The sequence below is a fragment of the Lates calcarifer genome, unplaced genomic scaffold (assembly GCF_001640805.2).
Source record: "Lates calcarifer isolate ASB-BC8 unplaced genomic scaffold, TLL_Latcal_v3 _unitig_4314_quiver_1517, whole genome shotgun sequence".
Classification (NCBI taxonomy): Eukaryota; Metazoa; Chordata; class Actinopteri; family Centropomidae; genus Lates; species Lates calcarifer.
The window spans coordinates 1-23,188 of NW_026116830.1; the positions used below are offsets into that span (position 1 = coordinate 1).

At 44.4% G+C, this 23,188-nt stretch overlaps 34 non-coding genes across 34 annotated transcripts; 7 read left to right on the forward strand and 27 right to left on the reverse strand.

Annotated features, from left to right (window-relative positions):
- Positions 1-262: 262 nt before the first annotated feature.
- On the reverse strand, positions 263-333 carry trnaa-ugc (transfer RNA alanine (anticodon UGC)). Its single transcript has one exon. It is a non-coding gene; the product is annotated as a tRNA-Ala (tRNA).
- A 450-nt stretch (positions 334-783) lies between these two features.
- Positions 784-854, reverse strand: trnag-gcc (transfer RNA glycine (anticodon GCC)). The gene has a single exon. It is a non-coding gene; the product is annotated as a tRNA-Gly (tRNA).
- Positions 855-1,672: 818 nt separating this feature from the next.
- trnas-aga (transfer RNA serine (anticodon AGA)) lies at positions 1,673-1,754 on the reverse strand. The gene has a single exon. It is a non-coding gene; the product is annotated as a tRNA-Ser (tRNA).
- Positions 1,755-2,258: 504 nt separating this feature from the next.
- trnam-cau (transfer RNA methionine (anticodon CAU)) lies at positions 2,259-2,331 on the forward strand. The gene has a single exon. It is a non-coding gene; the product is annotated as a tRNA-Met (tRNA).
- A 513-nt stretch (positions 2,332-2,844) lies between these two features.
- On the reverse strand, positions 2,845-2,916 carry trnag-ucc (transfer RNA glycine (anticodon UCC)). The gene has a single exon. It is a non-coding gene; the product is annotated as a tRNA-Gly (tRNA).
- Positions 2,917-3,367: 451 nt separating this feature from the next.
- On the reverse strand, positions 3,368-3,439 carry trnaa-ugc (transfer RNA alanine (anticodon UGC)). Its single transcript has one exon. It is a non-coding gene; the product is annotated as a tRNA-Ala (tRNA).
- Positions 3,440-3,892: 453 nt separating this feature from the next.
- trnag-gcc (transfer RNA glycine (anticodon GCC)) lies at positions 3,893-3,963 on the reverse strand. The gene has a single exon. It is a non-coding gene; the product is annotated as a tRNA-Gly (tRNA).
- An 819-nt stretch (positions 3,964-4,782) lies between these two features.
- trnas-aga (transfer RNA serine (anticodon AGA)) lies at positions 4,783-4,864 on the reverse strand. Its single transcript has one exon. It is a non-coding gene; the product is annotated as a tRNA-Ser (tRNA).
- A 499-nt stretch (positions 4,865-5,363) lies between these two features.
- Positions 5,364-5,436, forward strand: trnam-cau (transfer RNA methionine (anticodon CAU)). Its single transcript has one exon. It is a non-coding gene; the product is annotated as a tRNA-Met (tRNA).
- A 1,026-nt stretch (positions 5,437-6,462) lies between these two features.
- Positions 6,463-6,534, reverse strand: trnaa-ugc (transfer RNA alanine (anticodon UGC)). The gene has a single exon. It is a non-coding gene; the product is annotated as a tRNA-Ala (tRNA).
- A 453-nt stretch (positions 6,535-6,987) lies between these two features.
- Positions 6,988-7,058, reverse strand: trnag-gcc (transfer RNA glycine (anticodon GCC)). The gene has a single exon. It is a non-coding gene; the product is annotated as a tRNA-Gly (tRNA).
- An 818-nt stretch (positions 7,059-7,876) lies between these two features.
- trnas-aga (transfer RNA serine (anticodon AGA)) lies at positions 7,877-7,958 on the reverse strand. Its single transcript has one exon. It is a non-coding gene; the product is annotated as a tRNA-Ser (tRNA).
- A 499-nt stretch (positions 7,959-8,457) lies between these two features.
- Positions 8,458-8,530, forward strand: trnam-cau (transfer RNA methionine (anticodon CAU)). Its single transcript has one exon. It is a non-coding gene; the product is annotated as a tRNA-Met (tRNA).
- A 541-nt stretch (positions 8,531-9,071) lies between these two features.
- On the reverse strand, positions 9,072-9,143 carry trnag-ucc (transfer RNA glycine (anticodon UCC)). Its single transcript has one exon. It is a non-coding gene; the product is annotated as a tRNA-Gly (tRNA).
- A 451-nt stretch (positions 9,144-9,594) lies between these two features.
- trnaa-ugc (transfer RNA alanine (anticodon UGC)) lies at positions 9,595-9,666 on the reverse strand. The gene has a single exon. It is a non-coding gene; the product is annotated as a tRNA-Ala (tRNA).
- Positions 9,667-10,118: 452 nt separating this feature from the next.
- On the reverse strand, positions 10,119-10,189 carry trnag-gcc (transfer RNA glycine (anticodon GCC)). The gene has a single exon. It is a non-coding gene; the product is annotated as a tRNA-Gly (tRNA).
- Positions 10,190-11,007: 818 nt separating this feature from the next.
- trnas-aga (transfer RNA serine (anticodon AGA)) lies at positions 11,008-11,089 on the reverse strand. The gene has a single exon. It is a non-coding gene; the product is annotated as a tRNA-Ser (tRNA).
- A 499-nt stretch (positions 11,090-11,588) lies between these two features.
- Positions 11,589-11,661, forward strand: trnam-cau (transfer RNA methionine (anticodon CAU)). Its single transcript has one exon. It is a non-coding gene; the product is annotated as a tRNA-Met (tRNA).
- Positions 11,662-12,202: 541 nt separating this feature from the next.
- trnag-ucc (transfer RNA glycine (anticodon UCC)) lies at positions 12,203-12,274 on the reverse strand. Its single transcript has one exon. It is a non-coding gene; the product is annotated as a tRNA-Gly (tRNA).
- Positions 12,275-12,725: 451 nt separating this feature from the next.
- On the reverse strand, positions 12,726-12,797 carry trnaa-ugc (transfer RNA alanine (anticodon UGC)). Its single transcript has one exon. It is a non-coding gene; the product is annotated as a tRNA-Ala (tRNA).
- Positions 12,798-13,250: 453 nt separating this feature from the next.
- trnag-gcc (transfer RNA glycine (anticodon GCC)) lies at positions 13,251-13,321 on the reverse strand. Its single transcript has one exon. It is a non-coding gene; the product is annotated as a tRNA-Gly (tRNA).
- Positions 13,322-14,139: 818 nt separating this feature from the next.
- On the reverse strand, positions 14,140-14,221 carry trnas-aga (transfer RNA serine (anticodon AGA)). Its single transcript has one exon. It is a non-coding gene; the product is annotated as a tRNA-Ser (tRNA).
- A 499-nt stretch (positions 14,222-14,720) lies between these two features.
- trnam-cau (transfer RNA methionine (anticodon CAU)) lies at positions 14,721-14,793 on the forward strand. Its single transcript has one exon. It is a non-coding gene; the product is annotated as a tRNA-Met (tRNA).
- Positions 14,794-15,334: 541 nt separating this feature from the next.
- Positions 15,335-15,406, reverse strand: trnag-ucc (transfer RNA glycine (anticodon UCC)). Its single transcript has one exon. It is a non-coding gene; the product is annotated as a tRNA-Gly (tRNA).
- Positions 15,407-15,857: 451 nt separating this feature from the next.
- On the reverse strand, positions 15,858-15,929 carry trnaa-ugc (transfer RNA alanine (anticodon UGC)). The gene has a single exon. It is a non-coding gene; the product is annotated as a tRNA-Ala (tRNA).
- A 453-nt stretch (positions 15,930-16,382) lies between these two features.
- trnag-gcc (transfer RNA glycine (anticodon GCC)) lies at positions 16,383-16,453 on the reverse strand. Its single transcript has one exon. It is a non-coding gene; the product is annotated as a tRNA-Gly (tRNA).
- A 1,399-nt stretch (positions 16,454-17,852) lies between these two features.
- Positions 17,853-17,925, forward strand: trnam-cau (transfer RNA methionine (anticodon CAU)). The gene has a single exon. It is a non-coding gene; the product is annotated as a tRNA-Met (tRNA).
- Positions 17,926-18,466: 541 nt separating this feature from the next.
- Positions 18,467-18,538, reverse strand: trnag-ucc (transfer RNA glycine (anticodon UCC)). Its single transcript has one exon. It is a non-coding gene; the product is annotated as a tRNA-Gly (tRNA).
- Positions 18,539-18,989: 451 nt separating this feature from the next.
- Positions 18,990-19,061, reverse strand: trnaa-ugc (transfer RNA alanine (anticodon UGC)). The gene has a single exon. It is a non-coding gene; the product is annotated as a tRNA-Ala (tRNA).
- Positions 19,062-19,514: 453 nt separating this feature from the next.
- Positions 19,515-19,585, reverse strand: trnag-gcc (transfer RNA glycine (anticodon GCC)). The gene has a single exon. It is a non-coding gene; the product is annotated as a tRNA-Gly (tRNA).
- Positions 19,586-20,404: 819 nt separating this feature from the next.
- Positions 20,405-20,486, reverse strand: trnas-aga (transfer RNA serine (anticodon AGA)). The gene has a single exon. It is a non-coding gene; the product is annotated as a tRNA-Ser (tRNA).
- A 499-nt stretch (positions 20,487-20,985) lies between these two features.
- Positions 20,986-21,058, forward strand: trnam-cau (transfer RNA methionine (anticodon CAU)). The gene has a single exon. It is a non-coding gene; the product is annotated as a tRNA-Met (tRNA).
- Positions 21,059-21,561: 503 nt separating this feature from the next.
- Positions 21,562-21,633, reverse strand: trnag-ucc (transfer RNA glycine (anticodon UCC)). Its single transcript has one exon. It is a non-coding gene; the product is annotated as a tRNA-Gly (tRNA).
- A 451-nt stretch (positions 21,634-22,084) lies between these two features.
- trnaa-ugc (transfer RNA alanine (anticodon UGC)) lies at positions 22,085-22,156 on the reverse strand. The gene has a single exon. It is a non-coding gene; the product is annotated as a tRNA-Ala (tRNA).
- Positions 22,157-23,188: the final 1,032 nt, after the last annotated feature.

Here is a 23,188-nt window from a genome sequence, read left to right on the forward strand (position 1 = left end):
TTTTCAGTCCACCCCATCTTTTGGTACAATGGGGATCCATTCCTCTAGTACAGTTCCAGAGACTTGTACAGTTTCTACAATATCAATCTCTGTGCAACAAAGCTGTTCTGGCAGCACATGGGGCTCAAACTCTTACTAAGACGCCTCAGACATTGATTTTACCTGTACTCTGTCATCCATCTGTGACTTTGGCTGTTATTTACAGTTTCTTCAGCAGATCTCCACCCTCTACGTGATGTGTAGTTGTCAACATAAAGGCTGATGGAGATGCCGGGATTGAACCCGGGGCCTCATACATGCAAAGCATGCGCTCTACCACTGAGCTACATCCCCTCTGCAAACACACAGGAGACATCAGACACACACAGAACAGCACAACTGACTGAATTATTAGCGATGCCTAACCAGGTGATTTAACCCCATTCACACCTCGAGCCGTGTGACCCTAACGACTCACATGACGTCAAGGTGGGCAACGACCGACCAACGAGTCACACCTGGGCTCATGTGAGCCAAACGACGCTTGACCGTGTCAAAATGGCCTGACGTGGTCACAACTACACTTAAGGATTGTGTGTCCTCCTGCACCCCTCAATATTAAAACACCTTAATCATATTAGTAGATGATTTTCACTTTTGATAAAGACAAAGCACAAAATCATGATGGTCTATAGTAACGCTAAGCTACATGATTACAAGATCTAGGTTACAAGGTGCACTGCAATTCACATTGCATTAAACACATGTTTGAACATGTACAACTACACTGAATAAAAAGCCTGTTGCATTGGCCGGGAATCGAACCCGGGCCTCCCGCGTGGCAGGCGAGAATTCTACCACTGAACCACCAATGCTCACATGACCACACTTTGTAACCACTGCGCTGACGGAGGCCTTCACAAGAGTATTTTCTTATTGTCAAAGTTTGGTGGGGGATCTTTATAAGATTATGTGATCTCCTTCGAGGACAATAATGTCCACTTTTTGGATAGAGAGGACAGATGGTTTGAGAGAGGTGTAGAAGAGGCCATCTATGTCCATCTGGAACATCCATCTTTAAACAGAGGTGGTGGCCTACAACGATCAGCCAACTGTAACAAGACCTTGAGATCCTTAACCAGGTGATTTAACCCCATTCACACCTCGAGCCATGTGAAGAAAGTCCTCCAAACAGCCTTCTGTTGCAATATCACTCATCCGCTCTGGTGTATGGCAGGATTTGAACTGCTGATAAAGACACTGAACTAACATACTGCAGCTGAATTGGCAGAGCCACAGTTCTGTGAATGGTTTATCACAACTGAGAATGTATAATAGACAGGTAAATGTATTTAATATTAGTTATGTTCAAAACACCATGTGGGATAAGGTCAATTTTAAACTGGTGTGTTTATAATGGATTAGCCACTTCTGTTTAGACTAAGTATAATAAGTAGAGGGAGGAGGAGTGGAGAAGAGGAGGAGCTTGAGAGAGGTGTAAAACAAACACAACAGAGGTGGTGGCCTACAACGATCAGCCAACTGTAACACGACTTCAGATCCTTAACCAGGTGATTTAACCCCATTCACACCTCGAGCCATGTGACCCTAACGACTCACAGGTGGGGCAACGACCGACCAACGAGTCACACCTGGGCCAAACAACTTGCTTGACCATGTCAAAATGGTCTGACGTTGTCGGCAGGATTCGAACCTGCGCGGGGAGACCCCAATGGATTTCTAGTCCATCGCCTTAACCACTCGGCCACGACAACTACATAATTGTTAGCGATTGTGTGTCCTCCTGCACCCCTCCAATGGAGATGCCGGGGATTGAACCCTGGGCCTCATACATGCAAAGCCATGCGCTCTACCACTGATAAAGATTTTTTTTAGATTATAATTCCGTTACTGTGTTTTCTTTACTGAGTGAGCAATATTCTACTAGCTTCTATATAGAACAGAATAGAATATCAGTGACATCCCAGTGACATCTTTATGACCACATCAAAACGTCAAAGTTTTTATCTCTTCATATAAAACATGGACATATTGGCCAGCCTGCATCAGAAACCAAAAGTGTTCATAGAGAACAGCCATGCAGGAGTTGCAACTCACGCGTCATTTTACTGCTTTACTGTTCAACAAAACTCCCTGTCTGTATGGTTTGTCACATAAGAACTGTATCATTTCAACATACTTGCACCACAATCAGCAACACAGTAAGTCACCTCCTTCTTTTGATTCCTGCTATCTCCTCTGTACCAGCTGCACTGCGGGCCTCGTTGGCGCAGTAGGCAGCGCGTCAGTCTCATAATCTGAAGGTCGTGAGTTCGAGCCTCACACGGGGCAAAATGTTTAGGTACGTGTTCATTATGTAGACAGAACAATGAGAAACTGAGAACAGTGTGTTGGATGTTGTAGAGAAAGAGTTGTCCCAGTCCCAGTATGTTTTGTTCAGAACTGCTTGTCTGTGCATGGGATCTGTACATGCCTCAAATCTGGTCATCTAATGCCAACAGAAAATGCAGATATAATGTGTACTGGTGCATCTCAAAACACACGTGGAAAGTGAAAATTCACCACCACTGAACTAAGTTTCCCAGTTACACTGGAAAATGTGCATATGATTTTATATATTGTGGATGAGCCAAAGTCATTTCAGACTGTAATAAACCATTCAATTTAACAACAGCCCTGTTCAGTATGAAACCTGAATATGATCCTGTTACTTGTCAACTTGTACCCATCAACCATACCATACAGCTCATAACTCTCATAACAGCAAAAAACAAGACGAGCACTGATCCTACAATAAAGTTAGCGTACGCTGTACTGTGAGCATTCCGCAGAAAGAAAAACTATTGCGATGGCCGGGAATCGAACCCGGGTCAACTGCTTGGAAGGCAGCTATGCTCACCACTATACCACCATCGCAGTGGAAAAACAAGGAATTCCACTGCAGAGTCAGCAGTTTGTGTCAGGAATTCCACAGGAGAGGAGAGAGGGAAAAGAGAAGGAGGAGGGGCAGCAAACATGTTGCAGCTGTGACAGATCACCATCACCACCAAACAAAAACTACAACTGTACTCTCATTGCTACTACTCTGGAGAGAGGTGCTTATATTTTTCAGTCCACCCCATCTTTTGGTACAATGGGGATCCATTCCTCTAGTACAGTTCCAGAGACTTGTACAGTTTCTACAATATCAATCTCTGTGCAACAAAGCTGTTCTGGCAGCACATGGGGCTCAAACTCTTACTAAGACGCCTCAGACATTGATTTTACCTGTACTCTGTCATCCATCTGTGACTTTGGCTGTTATTTACAGTTTCTTCAGCAGATCTCCACCCTCTACGTGATGTGTAGTTGTCAACATAAAGGCTGATGGAGATGCCGGGGATTGAACCCGGGGCCTCATACATGCAAAGCATGCGCTCTACCACTGAGCTACATCCCCTCTGCAAACACACAGGAGACATCAGACACACACAGAACAGCACAACTGACTGAATTATTAGCGATGCCTAACCAGGTGATTTAACCCCATTCACAGCTCGAGCCGTGTGACCCTAACGACTCACATGACGTCAAGGTGGGGCAACGACCGACCAACGAGTCACACCTGGGCTCATGTGAGCCAAACGACTCGCTTGACCGTGTCAAAATGGCCTGACGTGGTCACAACTACACTTAAGGATTGTGTGTCCTCCTGCACCCCTCAATATTAAAACACCTTAATCATATTAGTAGATGATTTTCACTTTTGATAAAGACAAAGCACAAAATGATGATGGTCTATAGTAACGCTAAGCTACATGATTACAAGATCTAGGTTACAAGGTGCACTGCAATTCACATTGCATTAAACACATGTTTGAACATGTACAACTACACTGAATAAAAAGCCTGTTGCATTGGCCGGGAATCGAACCCGGGCCTCCCGCGTGGCAGGCGAGAATTCTACCACTGAACCACCAATGCTCACATGACCACACTTTGTAACCACTGCGCTGACGGAGGCCTTCACAAGAGTATTTTCTTATTGTCAAAGTTTGGTGGGGGATCTTTATAAGATTATGTGATCTCCTTCGAGGACAATAATGTCCACTTTTTGGATAGAGAGGACAGATGGTTTGAGAGAGGTGTAGAAGAGGCCATCTATGTCCATCTGGAACATCCATCTTTAAACAGAGGTGGTGGCCTACAACGATCAGCCAACTGTAACAAGACCTTGAGATCCTTAACCAGGTGATTTAACCCCATTCACACCTCGAGCCATGTGAAGAAAGTCCTCCAAACAGCCTTCTGTTGCAATATCACTCATCCGCTCTGGTGTATGGCAGGATTTGAACTGCTGATAAAGACACTGAACTAACATACTGCAGCTGAATTGGCAGAGCCACAGTTCTGTGAATGGTTTTATCACAACTGAGAATGTATAATAGACAGGTAAATGTATTTAATATTAGTTATGTTCAAAACACCATGTGGGATAAGGTCAATTTTAAACTGGTGTGTTTATAATGGATTAGCCACTTCTGTTTAGACTAAGTATAATAAGTAGAGGGAGGAGGAGTGGAGAAGAGGAGGAGCTTGAGAGAGGTGTAAAACAAACACAACAGAGGTGGTGGCCTACAACGATCAGCCAACTGTAACACGACTTCAGATCCTTAACCAGGTGATTTAACCCCATTCACACCTCGAGCCATGTGACCCTAACGACTCACAGGTGGAGCAACGACCGACCAACGAGTCACACCTGGGCCAAACAACTTGCTTGACCATGTCAAAATGGTCTGACGTTGTCGGCAGGATTCGAACCTGCGCGGGGAGACCCCAATGGATTTCTAGTCCATCGCCTTAACCACTCGGCCACGACAACTACATAATTGTTAGCGATTGTGTGTCCTCCTGCACCCCTCAATGGAGATGCCGGGGATTGAACCCTGGGCCTCATACATGCAAAGCATGCGCTCTACCACTGATAAAGATTTTTTTTAGATTATAATCCGTTACTGTGTTTTCTTTACTGAGTGAGCAATATTCTACTAGCTTCTATATAGAACAGAATAGAATATCAGTGACATCCCAGTGACATCTTTATGACCACATCAAAACGTCAAAGTTTTTATCTCTTCATATAAACATGGACATATTGGCCAGCTGCATCAGAAACCAAAAGTGTTCATAGAGAACAGCCATGCAGGAGTTGCAACTCACGCGTCATTTTACTGCTTTACTGTTCAACAAAACTCCCTGTCTGTATGGTTTGTCACATAAGAACTGTATCATTTCAACATACTTGCACCACAATCAGCAACACAGTAAGTCACCTCCTTCTTTTGATTCCTGCTATCTCCTCTGTACCAGCTGCACTGCGGGCCTCGTTGGCGCAGTAGGCAGCGCGTCAGTCTCATAATCTGAAGGTCGTGAGTTCGAGCCTCACACGGGGCAAATGTTTAGGTACGTGTTCATTATGTAGACAGAACAATGAGAAACTGAGAACAGTGTGTTGGATGTTGTAGAGAAAGAGTTGTCCCAGTCCCAGTATGTTTTGTCAGAACTGCTTGTCTGTGCATGGATCTGTACATGCTCAAATCTGGTCATCTAATGCCAACAGAAAATGCAGATATAATGTGTACTGGTGCATCTCAAACACACGTGGAAAGTGAAAATTTCACCACTGAACTAAGTTTCCCAGTTACACTGAAAATGTGCATATGATTTTTATATTGTGGATGAGCCAAAGTCATTTCAGACTGTAATAACCATTCAATTTAACAACAGCCCTGTTCAGTATGAAACCTGAATATGATCCTGTTACTTGTCAACTTGTACCCATCAACCATACCATACAGCTCATAACTCTCATAACAGCAAAAAACAAGACGAGCACTGATCCTACAATAAAGTTAGCGTACGCTGTACTGTGAGCATTCCGCAGAAAGAAAAACTATTGCGATGGCCGGGAATCGAACCCGGGGTCAACTGCTTGGAAGGCAGCTATGCTCACCACTATACCACCATCGCAGTGGAAAAACAAGGAATTCCACTGCAGAGTCAGCAGTTTGTGTCAGGAATTCCACAGAGAGGAGAGAGGGAAAAGAGAAGGAGGAGGGGCAGCAAACATGTTGCAGCTGTGACAGATCACCATCACCACCAAACAAAAACTACAACTGTACTCTCATTGCTACTACTCTGGAGAGAGGTGCTTATATTTTTCAGTCCACCCCATCTTTTGGTACAATGGGGATCCATTCCTCTAGTACAGTTCCAGAGACTTGTACAGTTTCTACAATATCAATCTCTGTGCAACAAAGCTGTTCTGGCAGCACATGGGGCTCAAACTCTTACTAAGACGCCTCAGACATTGATTTTACCTGTACTCTGTCATCCATCTGTGACTTTGGCTGTTATTTACAGTTTCTTCAGCAGATCTCCACCCTCTACGTGATGTGTAGTTGTCAACATAAAGGCTGATGGAGATGCCGGGGATTGAACCCGGGGCCTCATACATGCAAAGCATGCGCTCTACCACTGAGCTACATCCCCTCTGCAAACACACAGGAGACATCAGACACACACAGAACAGCACAACTGACTGAATTATTAGCGATGCCTAACCAGGTGATTTAACCCCATTCACACCTCGAGCCGTGTGACCCTAACGACTCACATGACGTCAAGGTGGGGCAACGACCGACCAACGAGTCACACCTGGGCTCATGTGAGCCAAACGACTCGCTTGACCGTGTCAAAATGGCCTGACGTGGTCACAACTACACTTAAGGATTGTGTGTCCTCCTGCACCCCTCAATATTAAAACACCTTAATCATATTAGTAGATGATTTTCACTTTTGATAAAGACAAAGCACAAAATCATGATGGTCTATAGTAACGCTAAGCTACATGATTACAAGATCTAGGTTACAAGGTGCACTGCAATTCACATTGCATTAAACACATGTTTGAACATGTACAACTACACTGAATAAAAAGCCTGTTGCATTGGCCGGGAATCGAACCCGGGCCTCCCGCGTGGCAGGCGAGAATTCTACCACTGAACCACCAATGCTCACATGACCACACTTTGTAACCACTGCGCTGACGGAGGCCTTCACAAGAGTATTTTCTTATTGTCAAAGTTTGGTGGGGGATCTTTATAAGATTATGTGATCTCCTTCGAGGACAATAATGTCCACTTTTTGGATAGAGAGGACAGATGGTTTGAGAGAGGTGTAGAAGAGGCCATCTATGTCCATCTGGAACATCCATCTTTAAACAGAGGTGGTGGCCTACAACGATCAGCCAACTGTAACAAGACCTTGAGATCCTTAACCAGGTGATTTAACCCCATTCACACCTCGAGCCATGTGAAGAAAGTCCTCCAAACAGCATTCTGTTGCAATATCACTCATCCGCTCTGGTGTATGGCAGGATTTGAACTGCTGATAAAGACACTGAACTAACATACTGCAGCTGAATTGGCAGAGCCACAGTTCTGTGAATGGTTTATCACAACTGAGAATGTATAATAGACAGGTAAATGTATTTAATATTAGTTATGTTCAAAACACCATGTGGGATAAGGTCAATTTTAAACTGGTGTGTTTATAATGGATTAGCCACTTCTGTTTAGACTAAGTATAATAAGTAGAGGGAGGAGGAGTGGAGAAGAGGAGGAGCTTGAGAGAGGTGTAAAACAAACACAACAGAGGTGGTGGCCTACAACGATCAGCCAACTGTAACACGACTTCAGATCCTTAACCAGGTGATTTAACCCCATTCACACCTCGAGCCATGTGACCCTAACGACTCACAGGTGGAGCAACGACCGACCAACGAGTCACACCTGGGCCAAACAACTTGCTTGACCATGTCAAAATGGTCTGACGTTGTCGGCAGGATTCGAACCTGCGCGGGGAGACCCCAATGGATTTCTAGTCCATCGCCTTAACCACTCGGCCACGACAACTACATAATTGTTAGCGATTGTGTGTCCTCCTGCACCCCTCAATGGAGATGCCGGGGATTGAACCCTGGGCCTCATACATGCAAAGCATGCGCTCTACCACTGATAAAGATTTTTTTTAGATTATAATCCGTTACTGTGTTTTCTTTACTGAGTGAGCAATATTCTACTAGCTTCTATATAGAACAGAATAGAATATCAGTGACATCCCAGTGACATCTTTATGACCACATCAAAACGTCAAAGTTTTTATCTCTTCATATAAACATGGACATATTGGCCAGCTGCATCAGAAACCAAAAGTGTTCATAGAGAACAGCCATGCAGGAGTTGCAACTCACGCGTCATTTTACTGCTTTACTGTTCAACAAAACTCCCTGTCTGTATGGTTTGTCACATAAGAACTGTATCATTTCAACATACTTGCACCACAATCAGCAACACAGTAAGTCACCTCCTTCTTTTGATTCCTGCTATCTCCTCTGTACCAGCTGCACTGCGGGCCTCGTTGGCGCAGTAGGCAGCGCGTCAGTCTCATAATCTGAAGGTCGTGAGTTCGAGCCTCACACGGGGCAAATGTTTAGGTACGTGTTCATTATGTAGACAGAACAATGAGAAACTGAGAACAGTGTGTTGGATGTTGTAGAGAAGACACCGGGGAAATCAGTGCAGTCGCAGTTTGGGACACAGAGTTGTCCCAGTCCCAGTATGTTTTGTCAGAACTGCTTGTCTGTGCATGGATCTGTACATGCTCAAATCTGTTCATCTAATGCCAACAGAAAATGCAGATATAATGTGTACTGGTGCATCTCAAACACACGTGGAAAGTGAAAATTTCACCACTGAACTAAGTTTCCCAGTTACACTGAAAATGTGCATATGATTTTTATATTGTGGATGAGCCAAAGTCATTTCAGACTGTAATAACCATTCAATTTAACAACAGCCCTGTTCAGTATGAAACCTGAATATGATCCTGTTACTTGTCAACTTGTACCCATCAACCATACCATACAGCTCATAACTCTCATAACAGCAAAAAACAAGACGAGCACTGATCCTACAATAAAGTTAGCGTACGCTGTACTGTGAGCATTCCGCAGAAAGAAAAACTATTGCGATGGCCGGGAATCGAACCCGGGTCAACTGCTTGGAAGGCAGCTATGCTCACCACTATACCACCATCGCAGTGGAAAAACAAGGAATTCCACTGCAGAGTCAGCAGTTTGTGTCAGGAATTCCACAGGAGAGGAGAGAGGGAAAAGAGAAGGAGGAGGGGCAGCAAACATGTTGCAGCTGTGACAGATCACCATCACCACCAAACAAAAACTACAACTGTACTCTCATTGCTACTACTCTGGAGAGAGGTGCTTATATTTTTCAGTCCACCCCATCTTTTGGTACAATGGGGATCCATTCCTCTAGTACAGTTCCAGAGACTTGTACAGTTTCTACAATATCAATCTCTGTGCAACAAAGCTGTTCTGGCAGCACATGGGGCTCAAACTCTTACTAAGACGCCTCAGACATTGATTTTACCTGTACTCTGTCATCCATCTGTGACTTTGGCTGTTATTTACAGTTTCTTCAGCAGATCTCCACCCTCTACGTGATGTGTAGTTGTCAACATAAAGGCTGATGGAGATGCCGGGGATTGAACCCGGGGCCTCATACATGCAAAGCATGCGCTCTACCACTGAGCTACATCCCTCTGCAAACACACAGGAGACATCAGACACACACAGAACAGCACAACTGACTGAATTATTAGCGATGCCTAACCAGGTGATTTAACCCCATTCACACCTCGAGCCGTGTGACCCTAACGACTCACATGACGTCAAGGTGGGGCAACGACCGACCAACGAGTCACACCTGGGCTCATGTGAGCCAAACGACTCGCTTGACCGTGTCAAAATGGCCTGACGTGGTCACAACTACACTTAAGGATTGTGTGTCCTCCTGCACCCCTCAATATTAAAACACCTTAATCATATTAGTAGATGATTTTCACTTTTGATAAAGACAAAGCACAAAATCATGATGGTCTATAGTAACGCTAAGCTACATGATTACAAGATCTAGGTTACAAGGTGCACTGCAATTCACATTGCATTAAACACATGTTTGAACATGTACAACTACACTGAATAAAAAGCCTGTTGCATTGGCCGGGAATCGAACCCGGGCCTCCCGCGTGGCAGGCGAGAATTCTACCACTGAACCACCAATGCTCACATGACCACACTTTGTAACCACTGCGCTGACGGAGGCCTTCACAAGAGTATTTTCTTATTGTCAAAGTTTGGTGGGGGATCTTTATAAGATTATGTGATCTCCTTCGAGGACAATAATGTCCACTTTTTGGATAGAGAGGACAGATGGTTTGAGAGAGGTGTAGAAGAGGCCATCTATGTCCATCTGGAACATCCATCTTTAAACAGAGGTGGTGGCCTACAACGATCAGCCAACTGTAACAAGACCTTGAGATCCTTAACCAGGTGATTTAACCCCATTCACACCTCGAGCCATGTGAAGAAAGTCCTCCAAACAGCCTTCTGTTGCAATATCACTCATCCGCTCTGGTGTATGGCAGGATTTGAACTGCTGATAAAGACACTGAACTAACATACTGCAGCTGAATTGGCAGAGCCACAGTTCTGTGAATGGTTTATCACAACTGAGAATGTATAATAGACAGGTAAATGTATTTAATATTAGTTATGTTCAAAACACCATGTGGGATAAGGTCAATTTTAAACTGGTGTGTTTATAATGGATTAGCCACTTCTGTTTAGACTAAGTATAATAAGTAGAGGGAGGAGGAGTGGAGAAGAGGAGGAGCTTGAGAGAGGTGTAAAACAAACACAACAGAGGTGGTGGCCTACAACGATCAGCCAACTGTAACACGACTTCAGATCCTTAACCAGGTGATTTAACCCCATTCACACCTCGAGCCATGTGACCCTAACGACTCACAGGTGGAGCAACGACCGACCAACGAGTCACACCTGGGCCAAACAACTTGCTTGACCATGTCAAAATGGTCTGACGTTGTCGGCAGGATTCGAACCTGCGCGGGGAGACCCCAATGGATTTCTAGTCCATCGCCTTAACCACTCGGCCACGACAACTACATAATTGTTAGCGATTGTGTGTCCTCCTGCACCCCTCAATGGAGATGCCGGGGATTGAACCCTGGGCCTCATACATGCAAAGCATGCGCTCTACCACTGATAAAGATTTTTTTTAGATTATAATCCGTTACTGTGTTTTCTTTACTGAGTGAGCAATATTCTACTAGCTTCTATATAGAACAGAATAGAATATCAGTGACATCCCAGTGACATCTTTATGACCACATCAAAACGTCAAAGTTTTTATCTCTTCATATAAACATGGACATATTGGCCAGCTGCATCAGAAACCAAAAGTGTTCATAGAGAACAGCCATGCAGGAGTTGCAACTCACGCGTCATTTTACTGCTTTACTGTTCAACAAAACTCCCTGTCTGTATGGTTTGTCACATAAGAACTGTATCATTTCAACATACTTGCACCACAATCAGCAACACAGTAAGTCACCTCCTTCTTTTGATTCCTGCTATCTCCTCTGTACCAGCTGCACTGCGGGCCTCGTTGGCGCAGTAGGCAGCGCGTCAGTCTCATAATCTGAAGGTCGTGAGTTCGAGCCTCACACGGGGCAAATGTTTAGGTACGTGTTCATTATGTAGACAGAACAATGAGAAACTGAGAACAGTGTGTTGGATGTTGTAGAGAAGACACCGGGGAAATCAGTGCAGTCGCAGTTTGGGACACAGAGTTGTCCCAGTCCCAGTATGTTTTGTCAGAACTGCTTGTCTGTGCATGGATCTGTACATGCTCAAATCTGTTCATCTAATGCCAACAGAAAATGCAGATATAATGTGTACTGGTGCATCTCAAACACACGTGGAAAGTGAAAATTTCACCACTGAACTAAGTTTCCCAGTTACACTGAAAATGTGCATATGATTTTTATATTGTGGATGAGCCAAAGTCATTTCAGACTGTAATAACCATTCAATTTAACAACAGCCCTGTTCAGTATGAAACCTGAATATGATCCTGTTACTTGTCAACTTGTACCCATCAACCATACCATACAGCTCATAACTCTCATAACAGCAAAAAACAAGACGAGCACTGATCCTACAATAAAGTTAGCGTACGCTGTACTGTGAGCATTCCGCAGAAAGAAAAACTATTGCGATGGCCGGGAATCGAACCCGGGTCAACTGCTTGGAAGGCAGCTATGCTCACCACTATACCACCATCGCAGTGGAAAAACAAGGAATTCCACTGCAGAGTCAGCAGTTTGTGTCAGGAATTCCACAGGAGAGGAGAGAGGGAAAAGAGAAGGAGGAGGGGCAGCAAACATGTTGCAGCTGTGACAGATCACCATCACCACCAAACAAAAACTACAACTGTACTCTCATTGCTACTACTCTGGAGAGAGGTGCTTATATTTTTCAGTCCACCCCATCTTTTGGTACAATGGGGATCCATTCCTCTAGTACAGTTCCAGAGACTTGTACAGTTTCTACAATATCAATCTCTGTGCAACAAAGCTGTTCTGGCAGCACATGGGGCTCAAACTCTTACTAAGACGCCTCAGACATTGATTTTACCTGTACTCTGTCATCCATCTGTGACTTTGGCTGTTATTTACAGTTTCTTCAGCAGATCTCCACCCTCTACGTGATGTGTAGTTGTCAACATAAAGGCTGATGGAGATGCCGGGGATTGAACCCGGGGCCTCATACATGCAAAGCATGCGCTCTACCACTGAGCTACATCCCCTCTGCAAACACACAGGAGACATCAGACACACACAGAACAGCACAACTGACTGAATTATTAGCGATGCCTAACCAGGTGATTTAACCCCATTCACACCTCGAGCCGTGTGACCCTAACGACTCACATGACGTCAAGGTGGGGCAACGACCGACCAACGAGTCACACCTGGGCTCATGTGAGCCAAACGACTCGCTTGACCGTGTCAAAATGGCCTGACGTGGTCACAACTACACTTAAGGATTGTGTGTCCTCCTGCACCCCTCAATATTAAAACACCTTAATCATATTAGTAGATGATTTTCACTTTTGATAAAGACAAAGCACAAAATCATGATGGTCTATAGTAACGCTAAGCTACATGATTACAAGATCTAGGTTACAAGGTGCACTGCAATTCACATTGCATTAAACACATGTTTGAACATGTACAACTACACTGAATAAAAAGCCTGTTGCATTGGCCGGGAATCGAACCCGGGCCTCCCGCGTGGCAGGCGAGAATTCTACCACTGAACCACCAATGCTCACATGACCACACTTTGTAACCACTGCGCTGACGGAGGCCTTCACAAGAGTATTTTCTTATTGTCAAAGTTTGGTGGGGGATCTTTATAAGATTATGTGATCTCCTTCGAGGACAATAATGTCCACTTTTTGGATAGAGAGGACAGATGGTTTGAGAGAGGTGTAGAAGAGGCCATCTATGTCCATCTGGAACATCCATCTTTAAACAGAGGTGGTGGCCTACAACGATCAGCCAACTGTAACAAGACCTTGAGATCCTTAACCAGGTGATTTAACCCCATTCACACCTCGAGCCATGTGAAGAAAGTCCTCCAAACAGCCTTCTGTTGCAATATCACTCATCCGCTCTGGTGTATGGCAGGATTTGAACTGCTGATAAAGACACTGAACTAACATACTGCAGCTGAATTGGCAGAGCCACAGTTCTGTGAATGGTTTATCACAACTGAGAATGTATAATAGACAGGTAAATGTATTTAATATTAGTTATGTTCAAAACACCATGTGGGATAAGGTCAATTTTAAACTGGTGTGTTTATAATGGATTAGCCACTTCTGTTTAGACTAAGTATAATAAGTAGAGGGAGGAGGAGTGGAGAAGAGGAGGAGCTTGAGAGAGGTGTAAAACAAACACAACAGAGGTGGTGGCCTACAACGATCAGCCAACTGTAACACGACTTCAGATCCTTAACCAGGTGATTTAACCCCATTCACACCTCGAGCCATGTGACCCTAACGACTCACAGGTGGAGCAACGACCGACCAACGAGTCACACCTGGGCCAAACAACTTGCTTGACCATGTCAAAATGGTCTGACGTTGTCGGCAGGATTCGAACCTGCGCGGGGAGACCCCAATGGATTTCTAGTCCATCGCCTTAACCACTCGGCCACGACAACTACATAATTGTTAGCGATTGTGTGTCCTCCTGCACCCCTCAATGGAGATGCCGGGGATTGAACCCTGGGCCTCATACATGCAAAGCATGCGCTCTACCACTGATAAAGATTTTTTTTAGATTATAATCCGTTACTGTGTTTTCTTTACTGAGTGAGCAATATTCTACTAGCTTCTATATAGAACAGAATAGAATATCAGTGACATCCCAGTGACATCTTTATGACCACATCAAAACGTCAAAGTTTTTATCTCTTCATATAAACATGGACATATTGGCCAGCTGCATCAGAAACCAAAAGTGTTCATAGAGAACAGCCATGCAGGAGTTGCAACTCACGCGTCATTTTACTGCTTTACTGTTCAACAAAACTCCCTGTCTGTATGGTTTGTCACATAAGAACTGTATCATTTCAACATACTTGCACCACAATCAGCAACACAGTAAGTCACCTCCTTCTTTTGATTCCTGCTATCTCCTCTGTACCAGCTGCACTGCGGGCCTCGTTGGCGCAGTAGGCAGCGCGTCAGTCTCATAATCTGAAGGTCGTGAGTTCGAGCCTCACACGGGGCAAATGTTTAGGTACGTGTTCATTATGTAGACAGAACAATGAGAAACTGAGAACAGTGTGTTGGATGTTGTAGAGAAGACACCGGGGAAATCAGTGCAGTCGCAGTTTGGGACACAGAGTTGTCCCAGTCCCAGTATGTTTTGTCAGAACTGCTTGTCTGTGCATGGATCTGTACATGCTCAAATCTGTTCATCTAATGCCAACAGAAAATGCAGATATAATGTGTACTGGTGCATCTCAAACACACGTGGAAAGTGAAAATTTCACCACTGAACTAAGTTTCCCAGTTACACTGAAAATGTGCATATGATTTTTATATTGTGGATGAGCCAAAGTCATTTCAGACTGTAATAACCATTCAATTTAACAACAGCCCTGTTCAGTATGAAACCTGAATATGATCCTGTTACTTGTCAACTTGTACCCATCAACCATACCATACAGCTCATAACTCTCATAACAGCAAAAAACAAGACGAGCACTGATCCTACAATAAAGTTAGCGTACGCTGTACTGTGAGCATTCCGCAGAAAGAAAAACTATTGCGATGGCCGGGAATCGAACCCGGGTCAACTGCTTGGAAGGCAGCTATGCTCACCACTATACCACCATCGCAGTGGAAAAACAAGGAATTCCACTGCAGAGTCAGCAGTTTGTGTCAGGAATTCCACAGGAGAGGAGAGAGGGAAAAGAGAAGGAGGAGGGGCAGCAAACATGTTGCAGCTGTGACAGATCACCATCACCACCAAACAAAAACTACAACTGTACTCTCATTGCTACTACTCTGGAGAGAGGTGCTTATATTTTTCAGTCCACCCCATCTTTTGGTACAATGGGGATCCATTCCTCTAGTACAGTTCCAGAGACTTGTACAGTTTCTACAATATCAATCTCTGTGCAACAAAGCTGTTCTGGCAGCACATGGGGCTCAAACTCTTACTAAGACGCCTCAGACATTGATTTTACCTGTACTCTGTCATCCATCTGTGACTTTGGCTGTTATTTACAGTTTCTTCAGCAGATCTCCACCCTCTACGTGATGTGTAGTTGTCAACATAAAGGCTGATGGAGATGCCGGGGATTGAACCCGGGGCCTCATACATGCAAAGCATGCGCTCTACCACTGAGCTACATCCCCTCTGCAAACACACAGGAGACATCAGACACACACAGAACAGCACAACTGACTGAATTATTAGCGATGCCTAACCAGGTGATTTAACCCCATTCACACCTCGAGCCGTGTGACCCTAACGACTCACATGACGTCAAGGTGGGGCAACGACCGACCAACGAGTCACACCTGGGCTCATGTGAGCCAAACGACTCGCTTGACCGTGTCAAAATGGCCTGACGTGGTCACAACTACACTTAAGGATTGTGTGTCCTCCTGCACCCCTCAATATTAAAACACCTTAATCATATTAGTAGATGATTTTCACTTTTGATAAAGACAAAGCACAAAATCATGATGGTCTATAGTAACGCTAAGCTACATGATTACAAGATCTAGGTTACAAGGTGCACTGCAATTCACATTGCATTAAACACATGTTTGAACATGTACAACTACACTGAATAAAAAGCCTGTTGCATTGGCCGGGAATCGAACCCGGGCCTCCCGCGTGGCAGGCGAGAATTCTACCACTGAACCACCAATGCTCACATGACCACACTTTGTAACCACTGCGCTGACGGAGGCCTTCACAAGAGTATTTTCTTATTGTCAAAGTTTGGTGGGGGATCTTTATAAGATTATGTGATCTCCTTCGAGGACAATAATGTCCACTTTTTGGATAGAGAGGACAGATGGTTTGAGAGAGGTGTAGAAGAGGCCATCTATGTCCATCTGGAACATCCATCTTTAAACAGAGGTGGTGGCCTACAACGATCAGCCAACTGTAACAAGACCTTGAGATCCTTAACCAGGTGATTTAACCCCATTCACACCTCGAGCCATGTGAAGAAAGTCCTCCAAACAGCCATTCTGTTGCAATATCACTCATCCGCTCTGGTGTATGGCAGGATTTGAACTGCTGATAAAGACACTGAACTAACATACTGCAGCTGAATTGGCAGAGCCACAGTTCTGTGAATGGTTTATCACAACTGAGAATGTATAATAGACAGGTAAATGTATTTAATATTAGTTATGTTCAAAACACCATGTGGGATAAGGTCAATTTTAAACTGGTGTGTTTATAATGGATTAGCCACTTCTGTTTAGACTAAGTATAATAAGTAGAGGGAGGAGGAGTGGAGAAGAGGAGGAGCTTGAGAGAGGTGTAAAACAAACACAACAGAGGTGGTGGCCTACAACGATCAGCCAACTGTAACACGACTTCAGATCCTTAACCAGGTGATTTAACCCCATTCACACCTCGAGCCATGTGACCCTAACGACTCACAGGTGGAGCAACGACCGACCAACGAGTCACACCTGGGCCAAACAACTTGCTTGACCATGTCAAAATGGTCTGACGTTGTCGGCAGGATTCGAACCTGCGCGGGAGACCCCAATGGATTTCTAGTCCATCGCCTTAACCACTCGGCCACGACAACTACATAATTGTTAGCGATTGTGTGTCCTCCTGCACCCCTCAATGGAGATGCCGGGGATTGAACCCTGGGCCTCATACATGCAAAGCATGCGCTCTACCACTGATAAAGATTTTTTTTAGATTATAATCCGTTACTGTGTTTTCTTTACTGAGTGAGCAATATTCTACTAGCTTCTATATAGAACAGAATAGAATATCAGTGACATCCCAGTGACATCTTTATGACCACATCAAAACGTCAAAGTTTTTATCTCTTCATATAAACATGGACATATTGGCCAGCTGCATCAGAAACCAAAAGTGTTCATAGAGAACAGCCATGCAGGAGTTGCAACTCACGCGTCATTTTACTGCTTTACTGTTCAACAAAACTCCCTGTCTGTATGGTTTGTCACATAAGAACTGTATCATTTCAACATACTTGCACCACAATCAGCAACACAGTAAGTCACCTCCTTCTTTTGATTCCTGCTATCTCCTCTGTACCAGCTGCACTGTGGGCCTCGTTGGCGCAGTAGGCAGCGCGTCAGTCTCATAATCTGAAGGTCGTGAGTTCGAGCCTCACACGGGGCAAATGTTTAGGTACGTGTTCATTATGTAGACAGAACAATGAGAAACTGAGAACAGTGTGTTGGATGTTGTAGAGAAGACACCGGGGAAATCAGTGCAGTCGCAGTTTGGGACACAGAGTTGTCCCAGTCCCAGTATGTTTTGTCAGAACTGCTTGTCTGTGCATGGATCTGTACATGCTCAAATCTGTTCATCTAATGCCAACAGAAAATGCAGATATAATGTGTACTGGTGCATCTCAAACACACGTGGAAAGTGAAAATTTCACCACTGAACTAAGTTTCCCAGTTACACTGAAAATGTGCATATGATTTTTATATTGTGGATGAGCCAAAGTCATTTCAGACTGTAATAACCATTCAATTTAACAACAGCCCTGTTCAGTATGAAACCTGAATATGATCCTGTTACTTGTCAACTTGTACCCATCAACCATACCATACAGCTCATAACTCTCATAACAGCAAAAAACAAGACGAGCACTGATCCTACAATAAAGTTAGCGTACGCTGTACTGTGAGCATTCCGCAGAAAGAAAAACTATTGCGATGGCCGGGAATCGAACCCGGGTCAACTGCTTGGAAGGCAGCTATGCTCACCACTATACCACCATCGCAGTGGAAAAACAAGGAATTCCACTGCAGAGTCAGCAGTTTGTGTCAGGAATTCCACAGGAGAGGAGAGAGGGAAAAGAGAAGGAGGAGGGGCAGCAAACATGTTGCAGCTGTGACAGATCACCATCACCACCAAACAAAAACTACAACTGTACTCTCATTGCTACTACTCTGGAGAGAGGTGCTTATATTTTTCAGTCCACCCCATCTTTTGGTACAATGGGGATCCATTCCTCTAGTACAGTTCCAGAGACTTGTACAGTTTCTACAATATCAATCTCTGTGCAACAAAGCTGTTCTGGCAGCACATGGGGCTCAAACTCTTACTAAGACGCCTCAGACATTGATTTTACCTGTACTCTGTCATCCATCTGTGACTTTGGCTGTTATTTACAGTTTCTTCAGCAGATCTCCACCCTCTACGTGATGTGTAGTTGTCAACATAAAGGCTGATGGAGATGCCGGGGATTGAACCCGGGGCCTCATACATGCAAAGCATGCGCTCTACCACTGAGCTACATCCCCTCTGCAAACACACAGGAGACATCAGACACACACAGAACAGCACAACTGACTGAATTATTAGCGATGCCTAACCAGGTGATTTAACCCCATTCACACCTCGAGCCGTGTGACCCTAACGACTCACATGACGTCAAGGTGGGGCAACGACCGACCAACGAGTCACACCTGGGCTCATGTGAGCCAAACGACTCGCTTGACCGTGTCAAAATGGCCTGACGTGGTCACAACTACACTTAAGGATTGTGTGTCCTCCTGCACCCCTCAATATTAAAACACCTTAATCATATTAGTAGATGATTTTCACTTTTGATAAAGACAAAGCACAAAATCATGATGGTCTATAGTAACGCTAAGCTACATGATTACAAGATCTAGGTTACAAGGTGCACTGCAATTCACATTGCATTAAACACATGTTTGAACATGTACAACTACACTGAATAAAAAGCCTGTTGCATTGGCCGGGAATCGAACCCGGGCCTCCCGCGTGGCAGGCGAGAATTCTACCACTGAACCACCAATGCTCACATGACCACACTTTGTAACCACTGCGCTGACGGAGGCCTTCACAAGAGTATTTTCTTATTGTCAAAGTTTGGTGGGGGATCTTTATAAGATTATGTGATCTCCTTCGAGGACAATAATGTCCACTTTTTGGATAGAGAGGACAGATGGTTTGAGAGAGGTGTAGAAGAGGCCATCTATGTCCATCTGGAACATCCATCTTTAAACAGAGGTGGTGGCCTACAACGATCAGCCAACTGTAACAAGACCTTGAGATCCTTAACCAGGTGATTTAACCCCATTCACACCTCGAGCCATGTGAAGAAAGTCCTCCAAACAGCATTCTGTTGCAATATCACTCATCCGCTCTGGTGTATGGCAGGATTTGAACTGCTGATAAAGACACTGAACTAACATACTGCAGCTGAATTGGCAGAGCCACAGTTCTGTGAATGGTTTATCACAACTGAGAATGTATAATAGACAGGTAAATGTATTTAATATTAGTTATGTTCAAAACACCATGTGGGATAAGGTCAATTTTTAAACTGGTGTGTTTATAATGGATTAGCCACTTCTGTTTAGACTAAGTATAATAAGTAGAGGGAGGAGGAGTGGAGAAGAGGAGGAGCTTGAGAGAGGTGTAAAACAAACACAACAGAGGTGGTGGCCTACAACGATCAGCCAACTGTAACACGACTTCAGATCCTTAACCAGGTGATTTAACCCCATTCACACCTCGAGCCATGTGACCCTAACGACTCACAGGTGGAGCAACGACCGACCAACGAGTCACACCTGGGCCAAACAACTTGCTTGACCATGTCAAAATGGTCTGACGTTGTCGGCAGGATTCGAACCTGCGCGGGGAGACCCCAATGGATTTCTAGTCCATCGCCTTAACCACTCGGCCACGACAACTACATAATTGTTAGCGATTGTGTGTCCTCCTGCACCCCTCAATGGAGATGCCGGGGATTGAACCCTGGGCCTCATACATGCAAAGCATGCGCTCTACCACTGATAAAGATTTTTTTTAGATTATAATCCGTTACTGTGTTTTCTTTACTGAGTGAGCAATATTCTACTAGCTTCTATATAGAACAGAATAGAATATCAGTGACATCCCAGTGACATCTTTATGACCACATCAAAACGTCAAAGTTTTTATCTCTTCATATAAACATGGACATATTGGCCAGCTGCATCAGAAACCAAAAGTGTTCATAGAGAACAGCCATGCAGGAGTTGCAACTCACGCGTCATTTTACTGCTTTACTGTTCAACAAAACTCCCTGTCTGTATGGTTTGTCACATAAGAACTGTATCATTTCAACATACTTGCACCACAATCAGCAACACAGTAAGTCACCTCCTTCTTTTGATTCCTGCTATCTCCTCTGTACCAGCTGCACTGTGGGCCTCGTTGGCGCAGTAGGCAGCGCGTCAGTCTCATAATCTGAAGGTCGTGAGTTCGAGCCTCACACGGGGCAAATGTTTAGGTACGTGTTCATTATGTAGACAGAACAATGAGAAACTGAGAACAGTGTGTTGGATGTTGTAGAGAAAGAGTTGTCCCAGTCCCAGTATGTTTTGTCAGAACTGCTTGTCTGTGCATGGATCTGTACATGCTCAAATCTGGTCATCTAATGCCAACAGAAAATGCAGATATAATGTGTACTGGTGCATCTCAAACACACGTGGAAAGTGAAAATTTCACCACTGAACTAAGTTTCCCAGTTACACTGAAAATGTGCATATGATTTTTATATTGTGGATGAGCCAAAGTCATTTCAGACTGTAATAACCATTCAATTTAACAACAGCCCTGTTCAGTATGAAACCTGAATATGATCCTGTTACTTGTCAACTTGTACCCATCAACCATACCATACAGCTCATAACTCTCATAACAGCAAAAAACAAGACGAGCACTGATCCTACAATAAAGTTAGCGTACGCTGTACTGTGAGCATTCCGCAGAAAGAAAAACTATTGCGATGGCCGGGAATCGAACCCGGGTCAACTGCTTGGAAGGCAGCTATGCTCACCACTATACCACCATCGCAGTGGAAAAACAAGGAATTCCACTGCAGAGTCAGCAGTTTGTGTCAGGAATTCCACAGGAGAGGAGAGAGGGAAAAGAGAAGGAGGAGGGGCAGCAAACATGTTGCAGCTGTGACAGATCACCATCACCACCAAACAAAAACTACAACTGTACTCTCATTGCTACTACTCTGGAGAGAGGTGCTTATATTTTTCAGTCCACCCCATCTTTTGGTACAATGGGGATCCATTCCTCTAGTACAGTTCCAGAGACTTGTACAGTTTCTACAATATCAATCTCTGTGCAACAAAGCTGTTCTGGCAGCACATGGGGCTCAAACTCTTACTAAGACGCCTCAGACATTGATTTTACCTGTACTCTGTCATCCATCTGTGACTTTGGCTGTTATTTACAGTTTCTTCAGCAGATCTCCACCCTCTACGTGATGTGTAGTTGTCAACATAAAGGCTGATGGAGATGCCGGGGATTGAACCCGGGGCCTCATACATGCAAAGCATGCGCTCTACCACTGAGCTACATCCCCTCTGCAAACACACAGGAGACATCAGACACACACAGAACAGCACAACTGACTGAATTATTAGCGATGCCTAACCAGGTGATTTAACCCCATTCACACCTCGAGCCGTGTGACCCTAACGACTCACATGACGTCAAGGTGGGGCAACGACCGACCAACGAGTCACACCTGGGCTCATGTGAGCCAAACGACTCGCTTGACCGTGTCAAAATGGCCTGACGTGGTCACAACTACACTTAAGGATTGTGTGTCCTCCTGCACCCCTCAATATTAAAACACCTTAATCATATTAGTAGATGATTTTCACTTTTGATAAAGACAAAGCACAAAATCATGATGGTCTATAGTAACGCTAAGCTACATGATTACAAGATCTAGGTTACAAGGTGCACTGCAATTCACATTGCATTAAACACATGTTTGAACATGTACAACTACACTGAATAAAAAGCCTGTTGCATTGGCGGGAATCGAACCCGGGCCTCCCGCGTGGCAGGCGAGAATTCTACCACTGAACCACCAATGCTCACATGACCACACTTTGTAACCACTGCGCTGACGGAGGCCTTCACAAGAGTATTTTCTTATTGTCAAAGTTTGGTGGGGGATCTTTATAAGATTATGTGATCTCCTTCGAGGACAATAATGTCCACTTTTTGGATAGAGAGGACAGATGGTTTGAGAGAGGTGTAGAAGAGGCCATCTATGTCCATCTGGAACATCCATCTTTAAACAGAGGTGGTGGCCTACAACGATCAGCCAACTGTAACAAGACCTTGAGATCCTTAACCAGGTGATTTAACCCCATTCACACCTCGAGCCATGTGAAGAAAGTCCTCCAAACAGCATTCTGTTGCAATATCACTCATCCGCTCTGGTGTATGGCAGGATTTGAACTGCTGATAAAGACACTGAACTAACATACTGCAGCTGAATTGGCAGAGCCACAGTTCTGTGAATGGTTTATCACAACTGAGAATGTATAATAGACAGGTAAATGTATTTAATATTAGTTATGTTCAAAACACCATGTGG